Raw genomic sequence first — 25,340 nt, 5'->3', positions numbered from 1 at the left:
AGTAAATGACTGTTTGATATTAAATATATGAACTATTCATTGAGAAAAAAAGGAGAAATGCTGACATTGCTGTTTTTTTCATCCAGTTTTACTTTGTAGGATTTTGTTCAATTTAACATTTATCTCATATTTTTGTGTTTAAATACCAAAATACAATGCTGAGGAATTAGTCCGTGAAATATTAATTGATTAATTCACCGGACAAATGTCATCTTATAACCTCTCATGGGTCTTGGGCGGCGTGGCTCAGTTGGTCGAGGGGCTGTCCATAAACTGGAAGGTTGCTATAGTACAAATCCAGCTTTCGCCTTCCGAGTTACTGCCGTTTGTCCCCGGGGGAGACGTTTGCACCCACCTTGCTCCCAGTGGCCTGGTGTATGAATGTTTGGTGGTGGTCGGAGAGGCCGTTGGGGGCAAAATGGCAGCTTTGTTTCTGTTAGTCTGCCCCAAGGCAGTTGTGGCTACAACTGTAGCTTACCACCATCATGTGTGACTGGGTGGGTTCTCTGTGCTTTGAGTCACTAGAAAGAAGTTCTGTATAATTATAAAGCATTATTATTATTAGGCCTGGGAATCAATCAATCAATAGTGCATAATAGTGTGAGAGTCCAGTCCATAGTGGATCTAACATAATAGTGACAGTCTGGTCCATAGTGGATCCAACATAATATTTAGAGTCCAGTCCATAGTGACTCTAACAAAATAGTAAGAGTCCAGTCCATAGTGGGGCCAGCAGAAGACCATCCTGAGCGGAGACAGGTCAGCACCCATCATCATTATCATTATTTCTACCCGCACTCATTTTTTCAACGTTGGTTACATATGATCTTTGTGCTGCATGGCGCTAATTGCTGCTGTGGCTACCGGCCAGTCTTACGTCTATTTAAACTCGTGCTAATTAATACTTTCGAAACGGTCTCTTGATACAATCGTAAAAAAAATTCCGCAGTATATAGTTATATAGTTTTATTGCTTAGCCCAACATGTACGTGGGCGCTTTCTCGCAGCATCCTGGCATCCCTTGATAGCGACTGGCGCCAGCTTTAAAAAAAAAAAACCCTGCTAGCAATTGCTTCCAACACAACAGTGTGGAAGATATTAGTCTTGGGTGTCAAACTTCTCGTTCCCTTTTATACAACCTGTCCTACTTCTGTCACTAATGGTGGACAAAATGCTGGCTTTAACAGGCAGTGTGTGAGTGGCCTTTGACCCCTCACAGGGACTTTTTGATGAATTTTCCGTCCCTCTCTCCCGTGTCTTTCCACTGAGACGTCAGTGTCAGCTTTCCTACAACAAGCAACCGGGGGAGGTGATGAGGAAAAACGTAGGGGCTGGCAAGGGTATGGCTAACTGAGAGGACAAATGGAACCGCTGAGTTATGTTAAGTTGTACAGCACGTATGCACAAGACATCAGGGTAGATAATGTAATGATGTTCTCATGGGACCCAGACAACACGTCATACATTATCTTCACACGTGTGTTGCTTTATTCATTGTGGTTTTTCCCCCTCTGCGATTACTTTTCCCTGCTTTCTTCTGCCGAGTGAAGGCTACATGTGCGTGTGTCTCCACTTCATTTTGTTGCACAGTTGCCTTTGTGTTTACTGAAGAGTGTCAAACGGCACTGAGAGACAATCACGGACCAATCAATACGTATCCGAGAGCTCAACCGGGGAAATCTATTGAGGTGAATTGGACCTGTCGTCTTTGACTCCCGCCATGTTTTTCTTCCCTGTAGACACAATCAGCGCAACAAGCGCAGATCTTTATTTTCAGGGAAACGGCTTTATGTTATTTAAGGCCAGCGACCCCGCGACTCCAAAGGGAATAAGCGGTAGAAAATGGATGGATGGATGGATGGCAAGCAAACCAACTTGAACTCTTATAAATATTCACTTTTACATACATAAACTTAGACTTTGACTATTATTATTAATGTATAACTTTCAGGAGCAAAACACATAATTTATTAACCTCCAAAACAACAACAACATTAAGATACACATAAGGGCCGGGCGATATGGCCTTTTTTTAATATCTCAATATTTTTTTAGGCCATGTCACGATACACCATATATATCTGGTTATTTTGCCTTAGCCTTGAATGAACACTTGATGCATATAATCACAGCAGTATGATGATTCTATGTGTCTGCATTCAAACATTCTTCTTCATACTGCATTAATATATGCTACTTTTAAACTTTCATGCAGAGAGGGAAATCACAACTAAAAGTGTATTTATTAAACAGTTATCAAGAAGTGGCACAAACATTCATGTCATTTCAAAAACAGAAAGTGCAAGATTGTCAGAGACATTTTAAAACAAGCTATGAGTGCACTTTTGTGCATGATGTCACTAGGATGACATATCAAAACAACACTAAATTAAACTGCACTTTTTGTACAGAACGCCACTACAATAGTTTTAAACAAATAAAGCGCACTTTTGTGCATGATGTCACACAAGATATTTCAATAACTGTCAAATAAAAATGAGCTGCATTGTAGGAAATTAAATCGCTATGTGGTGGGTTCCTGCGGACGTTATCTCATGTTGTTCACTATTTTTTTCATACGGTGCCTCAGCCTTTTGATGGTATGGCACCAAGCGGAGAGGTTGACATGCGGAGTAGGCAATCTTCATTCTCTAGCAGGTGACTTTTTAAATTATGCTACACATTAGCAGTAATATTACTTTTTGTAGCAACACTTTTGACATATTTTGGTTGTCTGTGCCACATATTCCCACTTGAAGCCAAACCACCACCAGACAATGGAGCCCCTGCTGTTTTTCTAGGGAATTAATTTTTCCTTCATTTGTTACCAGATTGGCACCTTCTTTCTCTCGTATTACCACTCGCAACACAGGTAACGTTACCCATGCTGCTACCTCTCTGTTCTGCGAGGGCGTATACGTATGTGACCTATGACGTGACAGTATGTGACGTATGTAAGAAGGTGTGCTTTCTATCTGTGAGAAGGGGAAATTTAATTTAATTTGAAAGTTTTGGATTTTTTTGTCCTGTCCAGCCACTCTTAAGATGCCAATACCTGCTGTAAAGATTTACTTGACAAAAAAGAATTGTGGAATACTTCTCTTGTTTTACTTCTATTTGACTTAATTAAATGAATTTATATTAATGCTTGGCGCAGGCGGGCCAGAGCAGGAGGGGACGGATAGAAGAAAAAAAAGGAGGAATGTTACGGCGCACGCGCATTCTGCTTCCCCCTCCTCGGTGGGAGCACCTGGAGGCTCCGCGCTGAGCACCGCAGGACATGCCCCCGCACGTGCCGCACAGACCTCCTGCAGTCGTGCCGTCTCCCTCCCCCTTGTCCTACGTAACAGTACGTTCCGGCCGAGATGGAACCAGACGGTACACCAAGGTGCAAGTCCACCCCCCTTTCCCGAGCTTCCTCAGCTACTCACTTGTCGGCCATGCAGTCTGTCCTCCGACAAAACGAGACTCGTTTCTCCAACCTCGAGGACAAGCTGGATGTTGCTTTCGCCAGCCTGTTGCCTAGGTTGGACAGGCGACACCCCTCACGCATGTCCTTGGCGCCTCGGCAACACTTGTCACCGGAGGACAGTCTCAACTCCGGGAACACAAGATAGCAAACATTATGTCTTTTGAGGGGGATTTTGAACCTTTCTATGGCTTCCTTGTACAGTGTGAGTTTATTTTTCAACACCAACCTTCTCGTTATGCTACCGATGGGGCTAAGATAGTATTTGTGTTTTCCCTACTCGCGGGACCTGCATTGAGGTGGGCCACGGGAGCCCTTAGCAAGCCTTTGGGGTTGAGCTCTGATTATGCCGCCTTCCGAATGGAGTACCGGGCTGTCTTCGATCACCCTGCCACTGGAAGGGACGCTGCTTCCAGACTTCACAACCTCCAACAGGGTTTCCCACTCCGTGGGCGCTTACACTGGAGTTCCGCACACTGGCAGCAGACAGCGAATGGGGTGACAAGTCACTCCAGAGCGGCGACAGGAGAGGCCTGAGTAAGACCATCAAGCTGCGGGAACGTCTGCGGGAACGTCCTCCTACCGCAAGGTCATCGAGCTAGCCCTGCTCTTCGACCAAGACTTGTGGAACGTGAAGCAGAGAGAGAGAGAGCTTGCCTCTGCCAGCTCAGCGTCGGCAACCCTCTACCGGCCGACACTCCACGAAACAGACATACACCACAACTTTGTCTCCTGCCACCACCACGGAACCTATGCAAATAGGTTCTCAATTCAATTCACAATCATAATTGTCTTTCGAGGAGCGGGAGAGAAGATTTCGGACCACATCATCCGCAACTACCCCTCACGGCCAAGAGATCTAGCTCACCAGTCAAGGAGATCCTGGTGAGCCATACTACCAACCCCACGATACAGAAGAAGAGGAACGCTGGAATACTTTTTCCCGCAACCTTGACCTGAGAAGCTAGTACATTTTCTTTGGGGGCCTACTTGGAGTACGCCCAACAAGCGGGAACTCCTTTAGTTCCCTTCGATGCTTTTATCTCCGCCCAAGCCCTAGATGGACATCCTTTGGGTACCATCAAGCACCGCACAATTCCCCTATCATTGACTCTCTCCAGCAACCACATCAGCCTCTGGGTACTGGACACCCTAGTAGCCCTCTCGTTCTCGGCCGGTCTTGGCTGTGTCAACATGACCCCCACATTTCCTGGGCAACAGGCAAGATCCTGGCATGGAGCACCCCCTGCTACGCACACCGCCTCACATCGGCAGTGGCTTCCCCCTACAGAGCCAAACCAGACTCACCTCCTTCAGAGCTCTCCCGAGTCCTTGAGTGCTTGACCTGGCATCTGTCTTTAGCAAGGAACAAGCTCTGTCCCTTCCGCCCCACAGACCCTACGACTGTGCGATCGACCTAATCCCCAACGCTGTCCTCCCATCCAGCCGCTTGTACAATCTGTCCGTCCCTGAGAAGCAAGCCATGAGGGACTGCATCTCCGAGTCTCTCGCCTGCGGAATCATAACCCCATCCAAGTCTCTGGTGGCAGGAGGGGTTTTTTTTGTCAACAAGGAAGGATGGCTCACTGAGACCTTGTATTGACTACCGACAACTCAACTGCATCACCATAAATAACAAATATCCATCACCCCTCCTGAGTTTCTCCTTCGAGCCACTTGCCCCTGCCACCTTATTCACCAAATTGGACTTAAGCAACGCGTACCATCTGGTATGCATCAGTAAGGGCGACGAGTGGAAAATGGCGTTTAATACCCACCTAGGCCATACCGTTCGGACTGACCAACACACGTGCCGTTTTCCAAGCCCTCGTAAACGACGTACCCAGCGACACGATCGACCGTTTCCTTGACGATATCCCTATCTTTTCTAAGACCCTGCAGGAGCATCACAGACACATCTGGCGCATCCTGCAACGACTACTGGAAAACCACCTCTTTGGAAAGCCAAAAAATGTAAGTCCTACACACCATCAGTTGACTCCCTGGGCTTTGTTATTGAGAAGGGTCATATCAAGCCTGACCCCAATAAGGTGGAGGTGGAATGGCCCCAGCGACTCGGACGGAACTGCGGCTCTTCCTGGGATTTGTTGGATTCTACGGGTGCTTCACCAAGGACTTCGGTAAACTTGCCGCGCCTCTCCATGCGCTCACCTCAACCAACCTTAACCCCTAGAAGCCGGGATGGCATTCTGGAACCTGAAGAGGAGCTTTGTCTCTGCGCCTATCTTAGTTCACCCAGATCCTGACTGCCCATTCATTGTGGAGGTGGACGCCTCTGACTTTGGTAATAGAGCGGTACTTTCCCAGCGCTACAAGCTGGACAACAGCGTCTATCCATGTGCTTATTTCTCCAGATGCTTATCCCCCACTGAACGGAACTATGATGTTGGTAACAGGGAATTACTGGCAGTCCACGATGCTTTGGCGGAATGGAGACATTGGCTCGAAAGGGCCAACACCAGTTTCAGTTCCTTACGGACCTTAGCCACTTCCTGCATGTCCGGGCAGCCAGAAGGCTCAACGACCGACAGGCCAGATGGTCCCAATTCTTTTGTCATGTTGACTATGTCCTCTCTTTCAGGCCGGGTTCCCGCCATACCAAGGCTGATCCCCTGTCCTGACAGTTCTCAGAGGAACCCGCCAACACCGCCCCTGAGGAACCCATCCTCCCTCCTGCCAGAGTAATCGCCATGGTGTCCTGGGAAGTGGAGAACCAGGTTCGGGCCGCCCTGCAGGCCAATCCCGGACCAGGGGGGGACCTCCCAACAAGCTTTTTGTTCCCCGAGAGCTACGCCCCAGAGTCTTGGACTGGGGGCATTCCAGCGTCTTCTCCTGCCATCAGGGATTCCAGCGCACTCTCGTTCATCTGCCAGCAGTTCTGGTGGCCATCGATACCCGTGAGTTTATCACCGCATGGAGTCCCTGTGCTCGCAACAAGTTTTCCCACAGACCGCCGGCGGCACTGCTGTGCCCTCTACCTGTCCCCGGTCGTCCTTGGTCACACATCGCCCTGGACTTCATCACTGGTTTTTTCCCCCATCCCATTGTAACACCACCATCCTCACCATTATAGACCGCTTCTCCAAGGCCGCACATTTTGTTCCTCTGACTATAAACTCCCCTCTTCTTCCGAGATGCCAGACCTCCTCACAGCCCACGTAGTCAAGCAGCATGGTATTCCCATGGATATTGTGTCCGACTGTGGCCCCCAGTTCACGTCCCGGGTGTGGCAGACCTTCTGCAAAGAGATTTGAGCTACCGTCATTCTTACGTCAGGATATAGCCCTCAGAGTAACGGGCAAGCGGAGAGGGCGAAACAGAGTGTAGAGACCATGCTGTGCTGTGGTTCCGCCCACCAACCCACCTCATGGAGCAAGTTTCTGCCCTGTGTCGAGTTCGCCTACAACTCAATGATGAGCTCTGCTTCTGGTTTGTCCTCGTTTGACTGCTCCCTTGGCTACCATCTCCCTATGTTTCCCCAACAAGAGGTCGCGGCCTATTGTTGAGGCCCTCCGAAAGGATGTCCCGCAGTGCCAATTGGCAACACATTCCGGCTCCTGCCAAAACTCCCGGCCAACAAGTTCTGCTTCTAGCTAGGGACCTCCACCTTCAGGTACCTTCCCGTAAACTTACACCCCGGTTTGTGGGACGTTTCACAGTGGAGGCCATCATCAACCCTGCATCCGTAAGACTGTTTCTTCCCCCCTCAGTGAAGCAACATCTGGTGATCCTTGTTTCCCAGATCAAGCCTATCTGTAGCTCTCCACTTTCCTCCCCTGACCCTACCCCTCCCTCTCCTATAATAATACTGGATAACGTTGACCCTGTTTGCACCATCAGGGAGATTTTCGGGGTCGTCAACAAGGTAGGGTTCTGGTATTTTTGGTTAATTGGGAGGGTTATGGACCAGCGATAGATCCTGGATGCTGGCCTCCTACCTTGCTGACCCCTCCCTTCTTGAGGACTTCTATCAGACCAACCCTGGAGCCTCGCATAAGAGGGGAGGCACTGTTACGGTGCACTCGCATTCTGCTTCACCCTCCTTGGCAAGAGCACCTAGAGACTCTGCAGTGAGCACCGCAGGACACACGGCCGCATGACCCGCGCAGACCGCGCCTTCGCAGCTGGAGGCAATCTGCAACCCACACACCTGGTCATGATGACAGGCAGTAGCATAAAAGCTCACTCCGCTGACAACTCCACGCCAGAACGTAGCCCTGGTTCAGTAAGCTTCACGTCTCTGGCTCCTCTCCTGTGTCTCTCTCTCTCGCTCGCTTTGTCTCCCTCGTGCCTCGTCCTTATCCGCCCTTGTCATCTCCTTTTCCCACAGTACCTCCATGTCTCAGCAGTGAGCCGTGCGCCTCACCTGCTGATTTCCCCCTGGACTCTTGACTGCCTTCCTCCATCCTCCACCAACACGCTCGGACCTGGACTTCTGAAGGCCTCTCTCCTGCCCCTCGGATCACGGACCTCTTTTGCTTTGCCCCTCTGGACAACCAACACGCACTTACAACAACCTCCTGCTATCGTGCCGTCTCCTTCAACTTTGTTGTATGTAACAAAGATAGTGGGGGTAATTGTGGGGACAAGAGGGGGTAGACTGGGAGACAACAACAACAGAACAACATCCGGATAGGATATGTACAAATATGATACGAAAAGTGATAGCAGGGAAGCAGTTAGTGAAATAAATATAACAGAAATGATGATGAACATTTTTGCGTTACAAATTGAGCGATAAAAATACCAATAGAAATTGCACTATTGACAACAAATAGTAATAATTACCACTATTATCAAACATCCATCCATCCATTTTCTGCCGCTTATTCCCGTTCGGGGTCGCGGGGGGCGCTGGCGCGTATCTCAGCTACAATCGGGCGGAAGGCCGGGTACACCCTGGACAAGTCGCCACCTCATCGCAGGGCCAACACAGATAGACAGACAACATTCACACTCACATTCACACACTAGGGCCAATTTTAGTGTTGCCAATCAACCTATCCCCAGGTGCATGTCTTTGGAAGTGGGAGGAAGCCGGAGTACCCGGAGGGAACCCACGCATTCACGGGGAGAACATGCAAACTCCACACAGAAAGATCCCGAGCCTGGATTTGAACCCAGGACTGCAGGACCTTCGTATTGTGAGGCAGACGCACTATTATCAATGATACAATTATTTGAAATGCAAAAATACACATACTGTATGTAATGAAAACTTGAATTACACGATAAAGCAGATGAATGGGAGAGAAGAAAGAGAAACAAATTATATTAACCTCATAGATTGTTATAGTAAAAACAGGTTAAGCTTTATCAGTGTGCCGTGTTTTACCCAGTTAGGGGAACAATGTTAATATATGTTTGATGAAACATATACATATGCATTTGTCCAAATGCATATGTGCTTGTATATGCACAGTAGGTGTATATGTATTTTTGTACAGTGAATGTATATGTACAGTATGTGTATATGTATGTTTGTACAGTGAATGTATATATACAGTATGTGTATATGTATGTTTTCACAGTGAATGTGCTTGTGGGTGTATGTACTGTGTGTGTGTGTATTTATGTACTGTATTTGTGTATATATGTGGGAGCGTATGTACCTATGTATGTGGGTAAGTATTTATGTGAGTGTGTATGCATATATGAATGAATGTACGCATGTATGTGTAATTGTGTGTATGTGAGTAAGAATGTGTATTTGTATGTACAATAAATGTGTCTCCTAGTGTTTGCTGGAGCTGAAGTATGAATTTGAAAGTAATTTATGCACAACATCAATTTATATGACTCAATCAAAACAACTTTTCCCAATCTTGGTGTAAATGAACTATAACAAATAAATAATAAACACACAATCACACATAACACATCTCCCGCTAATTGAACTTTGCGGACATTATACAACACGTATTTATAATTGAAAATGACACATATAAATCCTTCACAGTGCATTACGGGTGATGGGCAAAACACTTTATCCACACTTAACCGTGTGTGGCGCATATTAGCTGCTTGATATTTTTGATTGATTACACAATTAGAAGGAGGTCGTAAGAGAAAGAAAAAAGTTAGGAGTCAAACGTTCACATACGCCTACTATCCATCCATCCATTTACTACTGCTTATCCCTTGTACACCCTGGACAAGTGGCCACCTCATTGCAGGGCCACCACAGCTAGACGGACAACATTCACACACTAGTGACCATTGAGTGTTGCCAATCACTAAAAGACTATCCCCAGGTGCATGTCTTTAGAGGTGGGAGGGGCCTATCCCCAGGTGCATGTCTTTAGATGTGGGAGGGGCCTATCCCCAAGTGCATGTCTTTAGAGGTGACAGGAAGCCGGAGGCAACTCACGCAGTCACAGGGAGAGCATTCAGTTTTTCATTGTTTATACTTCATATTGCATTGTCGCCTTCATTGTTTATACTTCATATTGCATTGTCACCAGGGTCTGATTTGTGGGGGTGTAGGTAAAGTTTTAGAGTTTTAATAAATAATTAACAAAAAAGTTAGTATAGTGATTTTGATATCAAATTTACTTAGATGTTTGTTTAATGCTTATTCATGACCTATAAAAGTACATATACTTCAGAACTGTATATATATGCATATATATATATATATATATGCATATATATGTACGTATATGTATATATATATAAATGTATATATATATTGTGTGTAACTATGTATATGTATATATATGTATGTATGTATATATTTATGTATATGTATGCATACATATGTATGTATGTATGTATATTAGGGGTGTAACGGTACACCAAAATTTCGGTTTGGTACATACCTCGGTTCAGAGGTCACGGTTCGGTTCATTTTCGGTACAGTAATAAACAACAAAACATACATTTTTTGATTATTTATTTAACAAATGTGCTAAATCTTCCACCAAAAATAATTTTCTTAGTGGAATATTTGATGTGAAGTCATCGGAAACTTGGATAGGTCAATAATTCACAATAACTTTGATTTTGATTCAATATTGTGTTTTAAACAATGACAGTTAGAAAAAAAAAAACAGCTTTGTTTTATTGGTAAACGTTGGAAGTTTTTCTAAATTACATTTAGCCTTTAAGATTTTTTATTTCACTTTTGTTTATGTTTTTGTTTATTTTAATAGTTTTTTTTGAATGTGCCGTGGGCCTTTAAAACATTAGCTGTGTGCCGCAAATGGCCTCCGGGGCAAACGTTTGAAACCCCTGCTATAGATAATAAAAAATTAAATCTGATTAATCAAAGGATAAAAAGCAGAACCTGGCGACGCATGCACGTTTATCATAACTCTCTCGCTCTCTCTGTCTCTGCCCCGCCCTCACGAATGTTAACGCTCTGTGCACCACTTTTTCTTTTTTTTTAACCCCTTCTTAACCCTGAACGTACATTGAAAATAAACGCAACTTAAAATGCCGGACATTCAAGGCATTTAAGAAACTCCATCTGGACAGCTCCGCAAAGAGGACATATCCCGTGAAAAGAGGAGGTGTGGTCAGTCTATCATAGCCCAGTCGTTGCTAGCATGCCGTGTGTTGTTGTTTTTTTGATTGATTGAAACTTTTATTAGTAGATTGCACAGTACAGTACATATTCCGTACAATTGACCACTAAATGGTAACACCCCAATAAGTTTTTCAACTTGTTTAAGTCGGGGTCCACGTAAATTAATTCATGGTGCCTCGGTGTGCATGGTTTACACAACGTGCGCTGCGCTACTTATATGTCCGTGTCGTTCGGTTCACCTGCGAACTGAACCGAAACCCCCGTATGGAAACGGTTCAATACAAATGCACGTACCGTTACACCCCTAATGTATATATGTACATATATGTATACATGTATGTATATATATATATGTATGTATCTATGTATGTATGTATGTATATATTATATATATATATATGTTTATATGTATGAATGTATGTATACTGTATGTATGTATATATATTATATATATATATATCTTTATATATATGTATGTATATATACATATGTGTATATCTATACTGTACATGTACTATATATATGTGTGTGTGTGTGTATCGCATATGTTTCTATGTATATATATATATATATATATGTTTATATGTATGAATGTATGTATACTGTATGTATGTATTTATATTATATGTATATATATGTGTATATATATGTATGTATATATACATGTGTATATCTATACTGTACATGTACTATATATATATATGGGTGTGTGTATCGCATATGTTTCTAATATATGTATACATATATATATATATATATATATATATATATATATATATATATATATATATATATATATATTAGGGATGTAACGGCACATGTATTTGTATTGAACTGTTTCAGTACGGGGGTTTCGGTTCGGTTCAGAGGTGTACTGAACGAGTACACATGCTAGCAGCGACTGGGCTAGGACAACATGTAAAAGCCAGAGCTGGAAGACCCTCCTTCCTCGTTAAGATCTCCCGTTTGGGAACACTCTGGCTGCACAATACAACAATGGAGGACGGAGGTTTGCCGATATTGTTCAGCAGATGCTTCTGACAACATGTCAAACGTGTGTTGCAGGAAAGGTTCCGCCTCACAGACTGCAGTCGAGGAGCAAAAGGGTCTCACTCTTCCAGGGCTGATGTATTCTCGGGGGCAACACCCTTCACTCTACCCGGCAGTGGGTCTCCACAGCTCTGGACTCCAGGGTAAATGAAGAGTCGGCGAATAGTTTTAAATTGTGGCTTTATTGAGGTCTTGCACACAGCCAATCCAACAACATACTAGCCACTCACGCTACGCTCCCTCACTTTGCTCGCCCACACACTCACTGATGTCACTCACCTAACATGCTGTCACATATTAAAGGGCCACACACACACATGAACTACTCTCATAACACATGCTAACCCATTTGAAGCGTCACCACCGCATTCAAGCAGCCTCTCCTCGGCAAGTCAAGCAGTGCTAAAGCAATAACAAATGTTTATATAGCAGCAGATTTAAGTCCATATTGCATTAAAAACTAGATCTTGAAGCTCGAGAGAATGCCAAAAATTGGGCAAAACAGTCATCGGAGCAATTTTATTTTGAAGAAACTAGAATCTAGACTGAGACACATGGGAAATTGTTCAAATATAAAACATGTTTTCAGTTATTTCACCTTTTTTGTTAAGTACATAACTCCTCATGTGTTCATTCATAGCTTTGATACCTTCAGTGTCAATCTACAATGTAAATAGTCATGATAATAAAGAAAACCCATTGAATGAGAAAGTGTGTCCAAACTTTTGGAACGTTTGGACACATTAATGTACACATTTTTATGTATAGACTAAATATATGTGTATATATACAGTATACTCTTTACATGAAGTCGCACCCCCAGCTATTTTGTTTTTGCCCAATGTGGCCCACAAGTCAAAAAGTTTGGACACCTCTGTGTTACAGTAATGATTTTATCGTGTGGAAAAAGTCCTGGTTGATTTAGCATTATTAGAAAGTGTGTATTTCTTAGTGGGGACGGCGTGGCGCAGTGGGAGAGTGGCCGTGCGCAACCCGAGGGTACCTGGTTCAAATCCCACCTAGTACCAACCTCGTCACGTCCGTTGTGTCCTGAGCAAGACACTTCACCCTTGCTCCTGATGGGTGCTGGTTGGCGCCTTGCATGGCAGCTCCCTCCATCAGTGTGTGAATGTGTGTGTGAATGGGTAAATGTGGAAGTAGTGTCAAAGCGCTTTGAGTACCTTGAAGGTAGAAAAGCGCTATACAAGTACAACCCATTTATTTATTTATTTACTTTTTATCAAGTGATTTTCATGCATCTTGCGTAACATTACTTTTGCCCAAGGATGCTGCTGTTAAGTGTTGTGGAGAGGGAAAAAACCAAAGTCTCTTCCCGTCAGCCTTTGACTTTGTGTTTTAGTCTCCCTTTTGAGGCCATTCGAACAAAATTTCCAGCAGCTCATTGAGGACACACGGTTGTCAAGGTAGCATGTTGATCATTATGTGTAGACCACTGAAGCCTGTTATTGTTCTCCACTCTATATGAATGCATCTTGGGGTACAAAAAGCATGCTCTTCATGTGGGAAATAATGCAGTAGAAGTACTTAAAATTCCAGACTGGTACAGATGAGCACAGAGCAGACATTTCTATTGCTGCCCTTTCAAGCATCACTTCAAACACTCATTGCCTTACACATCACTTAGACGGCGAGCGTGGGGGCTTTTAGGTCTCTTGGCGCCCTGCAACATCAAATCTCAGTCATATCTATCCATCTTTGAGGCATTGTTTTGATTACCATTTGTGTTTTTATTAATACCAACTGCACAACTGATTCCCTAAAAACATTGTGGATGGTAGGTACATACCCAGGTTTTCCCCTTGATTGTGGTGGCTTTCCCATGGCATCATCATAGCCGCCACTCCTTGAAAACATTTTTTTCATCTGAAAACAAATTAAAGTTATATACTGTATTGTAGCCTCCAGAAGAAATCAGAAAGAGTCAGATGCTATTTTTAACATTTATTGCCAATTATCTGATAACAACCGACCCATATATGGTAATACCAATTAATGATAACACAGATTTGATTTAAAATGTATGTATACATTTTTGAGCCTTCTTAACGAAAGTCATATCATCCTAGCAAATTATACGATGGCGTTGTTGTGAACACGCCCCTACCGCCACAGGTATATTAGCAATCTAGGGAAAACCCTGATATCTACATCGTTTCTTTCTCACATTGCAACTTTACGGTGTCATTTCATCAAGGCTTTTTGGGGGCAGTTCCTGTAAGTTAAGCTATTTTTTATTTTTATTTCCTGCCTTTATATATATATATATATATATATATATATATATATATATATATATATATATATATATATCCATCTATGAGGCATTGTTTTGATTACCATTTGTGTTTTTATTAATACCAACTGCACAACTGATTCTATATATATATATATATATATATATATATATATATATATATATATATATATATATATATATATATATATATATGTGTGTGTGTGTGTGCTTGTCTTTGTATATGTACATACGTATATACATATGGGTGCTTGTATTTGTATATGTACATATTGATGTGTGTGTGTGTATATATATATATATATATATGTGTGTGTGTGTGCTTGTGTTTGTATATGTACATACGTATATACATATGGGTGCTTGTATTTGTATATGTACATATTGATGTGTGTGTGATTATATATATATATACATATATATATGTGTGTGTGTGTGTGCTTGTGTTTGTATATGTACATACGTATATACAAGTGTGCTTGTATTTGTATATGTACATATAGATATGTATATACATATATATTAATTGTGTTATGTAAAAATATGTATTCGATTATTTAGGTTGCCATATTGAGAAAAAACTTAAATATCAAACAAAACAAACAAACAAACAAAAATAAATATATATATATATATATATATATATATATATATATATATATATATATAAAACTTCTTAACTTTTTAAACCTTTAGTTACCCAGGAAATTCCCATTTTTTTATGATCCGTTACCTGGATCATGTTCTGTTTGGTTTTTGGACTCCTTCAGTTCCTGTTTTGTGCACCCCTGGGTTTGTTTTCTATTTCCATGGGTGCTTATTGTCTTCACCTGTCTCTGATTGGTGTTCCAGACGTTCACCTGCTACCCGAGCACTAATCAGAGCACTATTTAATCCTGCCTTTGCCGGTCAGTCAGTCTGGCTTCCCAGTTTGCTACACGCAACAGGTAACGACAATGAGATTTTGAATCCTTTTGTATGCTATCCTCCACGCTAAGCTCTTTTGTTATGCTAGCTTCCACGCTTTTGATTGATTGAATGATTGAGACTTTTATTAGTAGATTGCACAGTACAGTAAATATTCCGTACAATTGACCACTAAATGGTAACACCCCAATAATATTTTCAATTTGTTTAAGTCGGGGTCCACGTTAATCAACTCATGGTAACGCTAGGCTTCTTTGTATGCTAAATCCCACGCTAGCGCCTTTCTGTTTGTCCCCGCCTGATTTTTTGCTTCAATAAATCATTTCCTACCTGCAGGCTGTGTCCGAAGTCCATCTGCATCTTGGGAGAACGAACCCCGCATCATTATACGCCCAGATCGTTACACCATCGGGATTAGGAATGTCTTTTTCAAGGGGTCTTGCACGTTCAGGTAGGTGCCACTGCGAGCGAGCTGGGTAAAGTGTTTTGCCAAAGACTCAACGGTCGTTCATAGAATGGCGCAAGCTGGGATTGAATCCGCAACCCTCAAGTTGCTGGCACGGCTGCTCTACCATCCAGGTCACGCCGAGTAGGGTTGTACGGTGTACCGGTACTAGCAATTGAGAGAGTTGTCTTTGAAAAATACCGCCGTTAGGTGTGGCCGTGACGTTGCTGAGCCGAGCCGAATGTTTAGTCAGACTGGGTGCGTGCACACAGCGCATACAAGCAGAAACAGTGTGAAGAAAAATCAATGCAAAAAAAGGCACTTCTACTGGTTATTAAAGAGGTCCGATGAAGCACAATATGAAGGTATTCAACTGGCCTTTAAAACCATTGATAAAAGTGAAGTTTTAAATATGTGTGCACTTTAAAACAAGCATCCAGCTCTGCACAAGGAGTTTAAAGAGCGACGGGTAAATAATGTGGTTAACTAGCTCCCCTGCTATGCACATAGATACGTAGACGCGCACAGAGCTTTTTGGCTTGCCAATTATTAGCGCAGTCAATACCGCCCACGTAGCGCAAACTACTGCAATTGGAAACTAAAATGCCTGTTTTATCTGCTACATGTCTTATCTTTGTACTTTTAGCTGTATTATTGTTTTTAGTATTTGCTAATGATTGTATTTGTTTTAAAGCACAGACCAAGAGTGGCATCCATGAATCACGAAGCACTTAATAAAAGGTTAGTAAGCTTTCTATTCTATTCTAATTTACTTCTAGATTATGGCAGTCTCTATATACCGGTAGTAATGTAAAAGTGTGAATTCTTCTTTGAGTGCAATAAGAAAAGAACAGTGTGTTTAATGCCTTATTAATTTTTTATTTAATCTTCTAAAATTTTTCAGGGAGTGCAATAAGAATCTTAAATTTACTGTATTGTAAGATTTTCCGTTAAAATTAAGCCAATAATGCCATTTTTTGTGGTCCCCCTTTTTTTTTTTAAAGTATCAAAAAGTATCCATATACATTTTTGTACCGGTACCAAAATGTTGGTATTAAATTTGGGAGAACCTTAATATATATATGTATGTATGTACGTAGTCTTCTCTACCCCGGTATTGAGCACTGTATAACGGATAAACCACAGAAACTTTGACTATGTATATATATATATATATATGTAAGTAGGTGTGAAAAAAATCACAAGACCATCTCTACCACGGTATCGAGCACTATTCTCTGGATAATCCAATCAAGACATGTATATATATAATTATATATATTTATGTAGTCTACCGGAGTATACATACACACACACACATTATATATATATAAATATAGATATATAAATATATATATATATATATATATATATATATTAGTCGAGGTGTCTGTGGTTTATTCGCTCTACAGTGCTCAACACCGGGGAAGAGCGGAGTATACATACATTATATATATTTATATATTGTATGTATACTCCGCTCTACCCCGGTGTTGAGCACTGTAGAGCGAATAAACCACAGACACCTCGACATATATATATATATATATATATATATATATATATATATATATATATATATATATATATATATATATGTATTATGTATTAGTGCTGTCAAACAATACACTTTTTAAATTGCGATTAATCACACTTTTTGAATCTTGATGAATCCTGATTGATTGCAGTGAAAATATATCCTTGCAGAATTTAAATGAACTTTTAAAAGACACTGTTTTGACACAAGTTAAGTTTTATTCTCAAAGTGTTGTTTACAAACATTGTAAAAAGTTTTGCCAAACTGCAAGTCATTGATTTGCTCAAAAACAAGCATATTTAAATTTTCAGATGGACAGTGCAGATATCTTTTTTTTTTTTGTACAATGTGACCTGCCAATGAAAAAAGTATTTCCCAGGGTACAGAGGAAGCAGGGGCAGCTAAGTATTATTGTGCAAAATTTAGGTGTGTAGCGTGTAGAAAATAGCATGTAGACACGTCCTGGACAAGTACCTCCTCCTTCATGCCATGTGCTATTTTGTTGTGCTTTCAACTCAGATGTGTTAGCAGGGCTGTGCTTGAAATGTCCCCCAATTTAACTAAAGGACCTCTAAATCCAACGTCACACAAAGCCACAGTGATAAGTCTCGGTGCAGCGTGGGCGACACAGGGCAGATGTTGAAATGGTAAACCTCTTGCAGCAGCAACCATGTTGCGAGCGCTGTCTGTCCCTGATGTACTGACCTTCTCAGTAATATTCCAGTCTTTAGCAACTTGAAGGAACTGACGTGTGCATGCTTCAGCAGAATGTCTTAAGTTTTTTTAAAACACCCAAAGCAAAGGATTGAAGTTTCCATTGTTTATCCAATAAATGTGCAGTTACTCCAACGTAGTTGTGACTACTTACCGAGGTCCAATGGTGTCCAGTAAGAGAATAAATTCAGCATCAGCCAATAGTTGTAAAATGTTGCATTTGTGTGTACAATACAGTTCGTTTATCCTTGTTGTAGTTGTTCCCCTTGAAGGTAGTTTGTACGAGTCACCTGTGGTGATATTTTAATGACATCTTGCAGTCCTTTAACAATGTTCAGTGGCCGACATGCAGTGGCTATCCATTTTGCGAAGGCATTATTTAACTTATCTGAGGTGGTCTTGTTGACAAAATTGACTCAAGAAAACTCAGCCAGCGTTGTTTGCCGTCATTTTGTTTCTAGCATTTCATTTGTGCTAGCATTATTGCGAGCAACATCCTCAAGTTTGCGTTTTGCTTTGAGATATCTCCAAACTACCTTACTTTTATCAAAAAATTCCGTCTGAGAGCGTTTTAAAGCAAAATTAGCTACCGAGAACACCGCTGATCACAGCCCGTGTAACAATGCCTTTCGGATCAAGGTGAGGTCAAAACAAATAGTGCGATTAGTTTTAATTCATTTATGATTAATGTGCTAATTATTTTCAATAATATGCATGCGTTAACGTTAATATATATATATATATGTATTTATGTATGTATGTGTATATATTTTTCGGAGCATAAGTCGCACCGGCCGAAAATGCATAATAAAGAAGGAAAAAAACTTAAGTCGCACTTGAAAATACGTCGCATTTTTGGGGCAAATTTATTTGATAAAATCCAACACCAAGAATAGACATTTGAAAGGCAATTTTAAGCACCCATTTGTGAATTTGTTCCTCGAACTGTGGCCACCTAGCTTTTAGCCCGCGATTAGCTTTTTTAGTTTTCTTCATTTCAGTAAGAGTAGCCTCCGCTTTTTGCCAGTCCCTTACAGGTTTCTTGCGTACACCAAACTTTCTTTCTGCTGCTCGATTGCCCTTTTCCGTTGCATATTTCACTACTTCCAGCTTGTAATCTGCAGTATATGATTTCCTTTTCTGTGCCATTTTTGTTCAGCCCTTCTCAGTTTTTTTAAATTACCGCCAATGTTGAAATGATCAATTTCCATTGGTACGGAAGTAGTAACAGGTAGCATTATTTTTTTTTCACAATGCACTTCTGCCTTGACCTGCCCCTGCCAAAATTGTATTGGTTGACGTGTGTGTGTGTGAGACGACTGCTAATATACGCCTAGTCTCTTACGTGAATGAGATAAATTTGATATTTAACGGTAATGTGTTAATAATTTCACACATAATTCGCTCTAGAGTATAAATCGCACCCCCGGCCGAACTATGAAAAAAAACTAAGACTTATAATCCGAAAAATACGGTATATGGATGTGTTTATATAGGCTCCAGCACCCCCCACGACCCCAAATGGGACAAGTGGTATGTGTATATATATATATATATATATATATATATATATATATAAATATAAATAATCAGTGGCGGGCTGTGTGTTTCCCGTCTAGGCCTTCAGTCATGTCCGACTTCAATGATTACTTCTCAGAATACCATAATTGATGTCACCACATGACCATTGCTGGATGCTGGAGAAATACTATACAGAAACACATTTATGCACTAATGGACATTGTATAAAACGGGTTATTTTCTTGCACATTTAAAAATCAATAAACCCCCATCAGCTATTAAAACATATCTTATGTGGTACTGTCAAAATTAGAATTGCAAAAAAAACCTATTAAACGTGAAAAAATAAAGAAATGAAATATCTGAACTCACATTTCATCGCCGGGACAGCTGAGCTAGCTTCCGGGGTTGGCCGACATGGTCTCACAAGATGTACTTTCTCTTTAAGTATCCTGCTTGAAAATTGCCTTGCAAATATATCTGTTGTCTTGTCTAATCATAAAAGATACAGACGAGGCACGTTGGCTGAATTCTTAAAGTTTACTCCACAGCGCGCTCATCAAAAACATCTCCCTAAACGTGGCTACTGTGCATGTGCTTCACTACTGTGGCACTCTGGGTAATAGAGTCCTTATGCTACCTATTTCATAACATCACAATATATATATCTGCCTTACGCCAAAGAGAAGGTCTTACTGACAACAACTCGTGATCTGATGGGCTATCGCAACTGTCTGTCAAATGTTTGTTGATTCTGAAAACCCCGGCAGATTTGGTACAGCATGGAAACATAAGCTAGCTGAATTTTGATTGGATAAAAACTCCATCACTTAAAAGATGGAGCATATAATGATATGAAGAGAATATATGAATACTTTTCGATATTTAGGGAAAGTAAATAAAAAAATACTTTTATCTTTAATTATGATGATGACTTCTAGTTATGTTAGGCTAGCAGAGAAGGCACACCATTGGATATGTACATATATACAGAGGTGGGTAGAGTATCCAGAAATTGTACTCAAGTTAGAGTACTGTTACCTTAGAGATGTATTACTCAAGTAAAAATAAGGAGTAGTCACCCAAATATTTACTTGAGTAAATTATAAAGTCATACCTGAAAGTCGGAGGGGTTTGGTGACCACCAATGTCTCTGATGGAAGCCATTAAAGTCGCAGCTGCCTATTTGACAGCTGTTGCAGGAAGAACGACACGAGCTCCGCTCATGTCTCCGGTAAGAGCCGACTTATTACCACAATTTTCTCACCGAAACCTGCCGGTCGACATGTGGTTGAGAAACATGTTCGCTTGACCGCTCTGTTCCATATTAAAGCTTCACAACAAACAAAGAAACACCGGCTGCGTTTTGGTTGCTAAAGGCAGCTGCAGTCCACCGCTTTCCACCAACAGCATTGTTCTTTGTAGTCTCCATTATTAATTGAACAAATTGCAAAAGATTCAGCAACACAGTTGTCCATAATACTGTGTAATTATGCGATTAAATCGGACGACTTTTAGCCATGAGTGATGCTGGGATAAAATGTCCGCTCCAACCAATAACATCACAAGCACGCGTCAACATAAGCGTCATCATTCCGCAACGTTTTCAACAGGAAACTTTGCAAGAAATTTAAAATTGCAATTGAGTAAACTAAACCGGCCATATTGGCATGTGTTGCAATGTTAATATTTCATCATAAATATATAAACTATCAGACTGTGTGGTCGGTAGTAGTGGCTTTCAGTAGGCCTTTAAGCAACTAAAACAATAATATATCAGAAATCAGAAATACTTAAATAATCCCTGAGGGGAAAAATATATTATTTTAAAAATGTTATCATTAATATAATATTATATTAAAATATATTTAGTAATAATAAATTAAAATAAAAACATTTAAGGCAAATTGAGCCACAATAACGTAACAGCAACATAGGCTCAGTAGACAGAGATTTACAAAGGATGATAACAAGTTATCCTTTATGCAAATCATGAAGTCTGATAGGTGTGGGCTGCACCTGGGAACACATGTGCACTTCTTATTGCTGTTTGTATGCATGCGTGAGTGTGTGTGTTTCTGTCCGTCTATGAGGCTGCAGTACGGTAATAAATTATACCCAAACTACGTACGTTTGACAGTGATTCATAGCAGGGAAGCTAACATTAGCCCGCGGTGACAGGCATGATATCTACTAACGTAACTTACCGCGATGAGCTTCCTTAAATTTGACGTTGAGTTCATGTAAGCTGAAATGTCCACTTGTTCGGGGAGACACAAATGACAACGCCCTACATAACTGTTTTTTTGGTTGTCTGAAGCGTGAACATCGATTATATGTGAGGCCAGAGGTGTTTGCGTTCGTTGTCGTCTCTGCCATTGTTGTTGTTGTTGTTTGCCGCTGAAACTTTTTGGGCAGTTAGTCATGTGACCGCCTGGCTCTGTTTGATTGGTGAAACGTAGTCAAACGTCACCAGTGACTGCATTTTATTGGTGAAACGCAGGCATGCGATAAATCCTACTTTGAAGGTATGTCTGACAAACCAAAATAAAAAAAACGTGTATTAACAGATCGATAAAAATCCGTAGCGAGTAGCGAGCTGAATGTAGATAAATGAAGCGGAGGAAAAGTAGCGTTTCTTCTCTATAAAATACTTAAGTAAAATTAAAAGGTACAAACCCCGTTTCCATATGAGTTGGGAAATTGTGTTAGATGTAAATATAAACGGAATACAATGATTTGCAAATCCTTTTCAACCCATATTCAATTGAATGCACTACAAAGATAAGATATTTGATGTTCAAACTCATAAACTTTTTTTTTTTTTTCAAATAATTAACTTAGAATTTCATGGCTGCAACACGTGCCAAAGTAGTTAGGAAAGGGCATGTTCACCACTGTGTTACATCACCTTTTTTTTTAACAACACTCAATAAACGTATGGGAACTGAGGAAACTAATTCTTGAAGCTTTGAAAGTGGAATTCTTTCCCATTCTTGTTTTATGTAGAGCTTCAGTCCTTCAACAGTCTGGGGTCTCTGCTGTTGTATTTTACGCTTCATAATGCGCCACACATTTTCCATGAGAGACAGGTCCGGACTGCAGGCGGGCCAGGAAAGTACCCGCACTCTTTTATTACAAAGCCATGCTGTTGTAACACGTGGCTTGGCATTGTCTTGATGAAATAAGCAGGGGCCATAATAACGTTGCTTGGATGACCTTTCAGCATTAATGGTGACTTCACAGATGTGTAAGTTACCCATGCCTTGGCCACTAATACACCCCCATACCATCACAGATGCTGGCTTTCGAACTTTGCGCCTATCACAATCCGGATGGTTGTTTTCCTTTTTGTTCCGGAGGACACCACGTCCACAGTTTCCAAATATAATTTGAAATGTGCACTCGTCTCACCACAGAACACTTTTCCACTTTGCATTAGTCCATCATAGATGATCCCGGGCCCAGCCAAGCCGGCGGTGTTTCTGGGTGTTGTTGATAAATGGGTTTTGCTTTGCATTGGAGAGTTTTAACTTGCACTTAGAGATGTAGCGATCAACTGTAGTTACTGACAGTGGTTTTATGAAGTGTTCCTGAGCCCTTGTGGTGATATCCTTTACACACTGATGTCGGTTTTTGATGCAGTACCGCCTGAGGGATCAAATATCCGTAATATCATCGCTTACGTGCAGTGATTTCTCCAGATTCTCTGAACCTTTTGATGATTTTACGGACCGTAGATAGTGAAATCCCTAAATTCCTTGCAATCGCTCATTGAGAAATGTTGTTCTAAAACTGTTCGACGTTTTGCTTAGAAAGTGGTGACCCTCGCCCCATCCTTATTTGTGAATTACTTAGCATTTCACGGAAGCTGCTTTTATACCCAACTTTTATCAGTATTTATTGCCACCTTTCCCAACTTCTTTGTCATGTGTTGCTGGCATCAAATTCTAAAGTTAATGATTATTTGCAAACAAAAAAATGTTTATCAGTTTGAACATCAAATATGTTGTCTTTGTAGCATATTCAACTGAATATGGGTTGAAAATGATTTGCAAATCATTGTATTCCGTTTGTATTTACATCTAACGCAATTTCCCAAATCAAATGGAAATGGGGTTTGTATGTTGCATCAAAACTACTCTTACAAGTAAAATTTATCCCAAAAGGTACTCAAGTAGATGTAACGGAGTAAATGTAGCGCGTTACTACCCACCTCTGGATATATATATGTATACAGTAAATATGGACTGTGAGTCAAAGAAATTGTGTCGCATTAGCATTCATTTAGAAGATGACCTTGTGCTTAAATATGTGAAAATGTATCCCAAGATTAAAGAAAGCACCCCTTTGTATATAAATTCTATTATTCTTTGCACTCTTCATGACACAATTACAGTGCTAATGGCAGCTTTTTAGCACATGCACGCGTGCATGTACAGACACAATAATTACTACAACTATCTTTCATCAATTTCCTCCCATGTGACTCCCCGCTGTGTATTGATGTGACTAAGAAGACTCTTTTAGTAGTCGTGCTGACTCCACAAAAAGATGACACAAAAGAGGCTATAACATTTGGAGCAATATGGTGAAAAGCAGCAGCGGCAGCGGCCATTTGTGCGCAGCATTGAGATATTGATTGGTGGGGTGTCACTTTACAGTAAAGTAAAGCTATTCATATTGGCTGCAATAATCTTTTCACACCAATAGGAGACATGAGGAAGGTCGCCCCTCCCTATATCCAGATCACACGCTGTGTATAGGGCCACGCAATCCACGGGGGGCCCAGTTTTGTTTGAAGAAGCGCATGTTAAAGGTCAATAAATAAAGGACATGGCACGTCATATGAATTTACGGCAAACTTATTACCAGCTACTGGTGGGGCTGTCATAGATTATTAAATACATCAGCCTTGTATGGTAGCCATTGTGAGATCAAATCCCCAGGAGCAGTTGTGGCCGGAAATTAAGCAGTTTCTGTTATATTAATTGTGCTAAAAAAAATACATTGTCAAACAATCTATTAACCAATAAATCGTTCTAGTCCATAACATGCATCAAATCCACTGTTTTTCAACCTTTTTTGAGCAAAGACACATTTTTTGCATTGTAAAAATCCAGAGCCACACCACCAGCAGAAATCATTAAAAAAAACGTAACTCTGTTGACAGTAAAAAGTCTTTGTCGCAATTGTTGGATATGACTTTAAAGCATAACCATCAATATAGTTCTTTTCTCAAAGTAGATGTACTGTCACCACCTTTCACATCACGCCCTGACTTATTTTGAGTCTGTGTGTGTCAGGATGGGGGGGTGGCAGGAAGGCAGACGGACTACTCAGGACATGGCATTTTAGTAAAAACATGATTTAATTTTTAACTACAAAAAATTACAAACAAAAATCGCTCACAGTGGATGCACAACTTGGGCTGAGGAACAAAACTAACCCATAAACAGACTATGAGCATAAATCAAACAAAACTTACTTGGCATGGCATGAAGCAGGAAACTATGGCAAGGCAGGAATAATGTCAGCACAGAGCAAGACAAGATCACAATGACGCCAGGCCGACCAACAGAAAAAGACACGCTTAAGTAACAGGGACATGATTACACAGGTGCCTGTGTCCAAATGAGCAACAGGTGAAACCAATGGGTAGCCATGGAAACAAAACAAGGGAGTGAAAAAAAAAGGAACTTAAAGAGTCCAAAGGTCAAACAGCACCTGGTATTCCTAGGCAGTCTCCCATCCGAGTACTAACCAGGCCAGATACTGCTTAGCTTCGTGAACAAACAAGATTGGGGATGCTCAGGGTAGTATGGCCATACACCATCGTGATCAGACATG

The 25,340-nt window shown here is 41.2% G+C and overlaps 1 long non-coding RNA gene across 1 annotated transcript; it reads right to left on the bottom strand.

Moving 5' to 3' along the window:
* Nucleotides 1-13,062: 13,062 nt before the first annotated feature.
* LOC133542378 (uncharacterized) lies at nucleotides 13,063-25,050 on the bottom strand. Its single transcript, XR_009804142.1, has 3 exons — nucleotides 24,979-25,050; nucleotides 13,879-13,955; nucleotides 13,063-13,752 (listed from the first exon to the last, which is right to left on the bottom strand). It is a non-coding gene; the product is annotated as an uncharacterized LOC133542378 (long non-coding RNA).
* Between the last annotated feature and the right edge of the window lie 290 nt (nucleotides 25,051-25,340).

The sequence above is a fragment of the Nerophis ophidion genome, linkage group LG24 (genome assembly GCF_033978795.1).
Source record: "Nerophis ophidion isolate RoL-2023_Sa linkage group LG24, RoL_Noph_v1.0, whole genome shotgun sequence".
Classification (NCBI taxonomy): Eukaryota; Metazoa; Chordata; class Actinopteri; order Syngnathiformes; family Syngnathidae; genus Nerophis; species Nerophis ophidion.
This window is presented reverse-complemented; position numbering and strand designations above follow the sequence as displayed.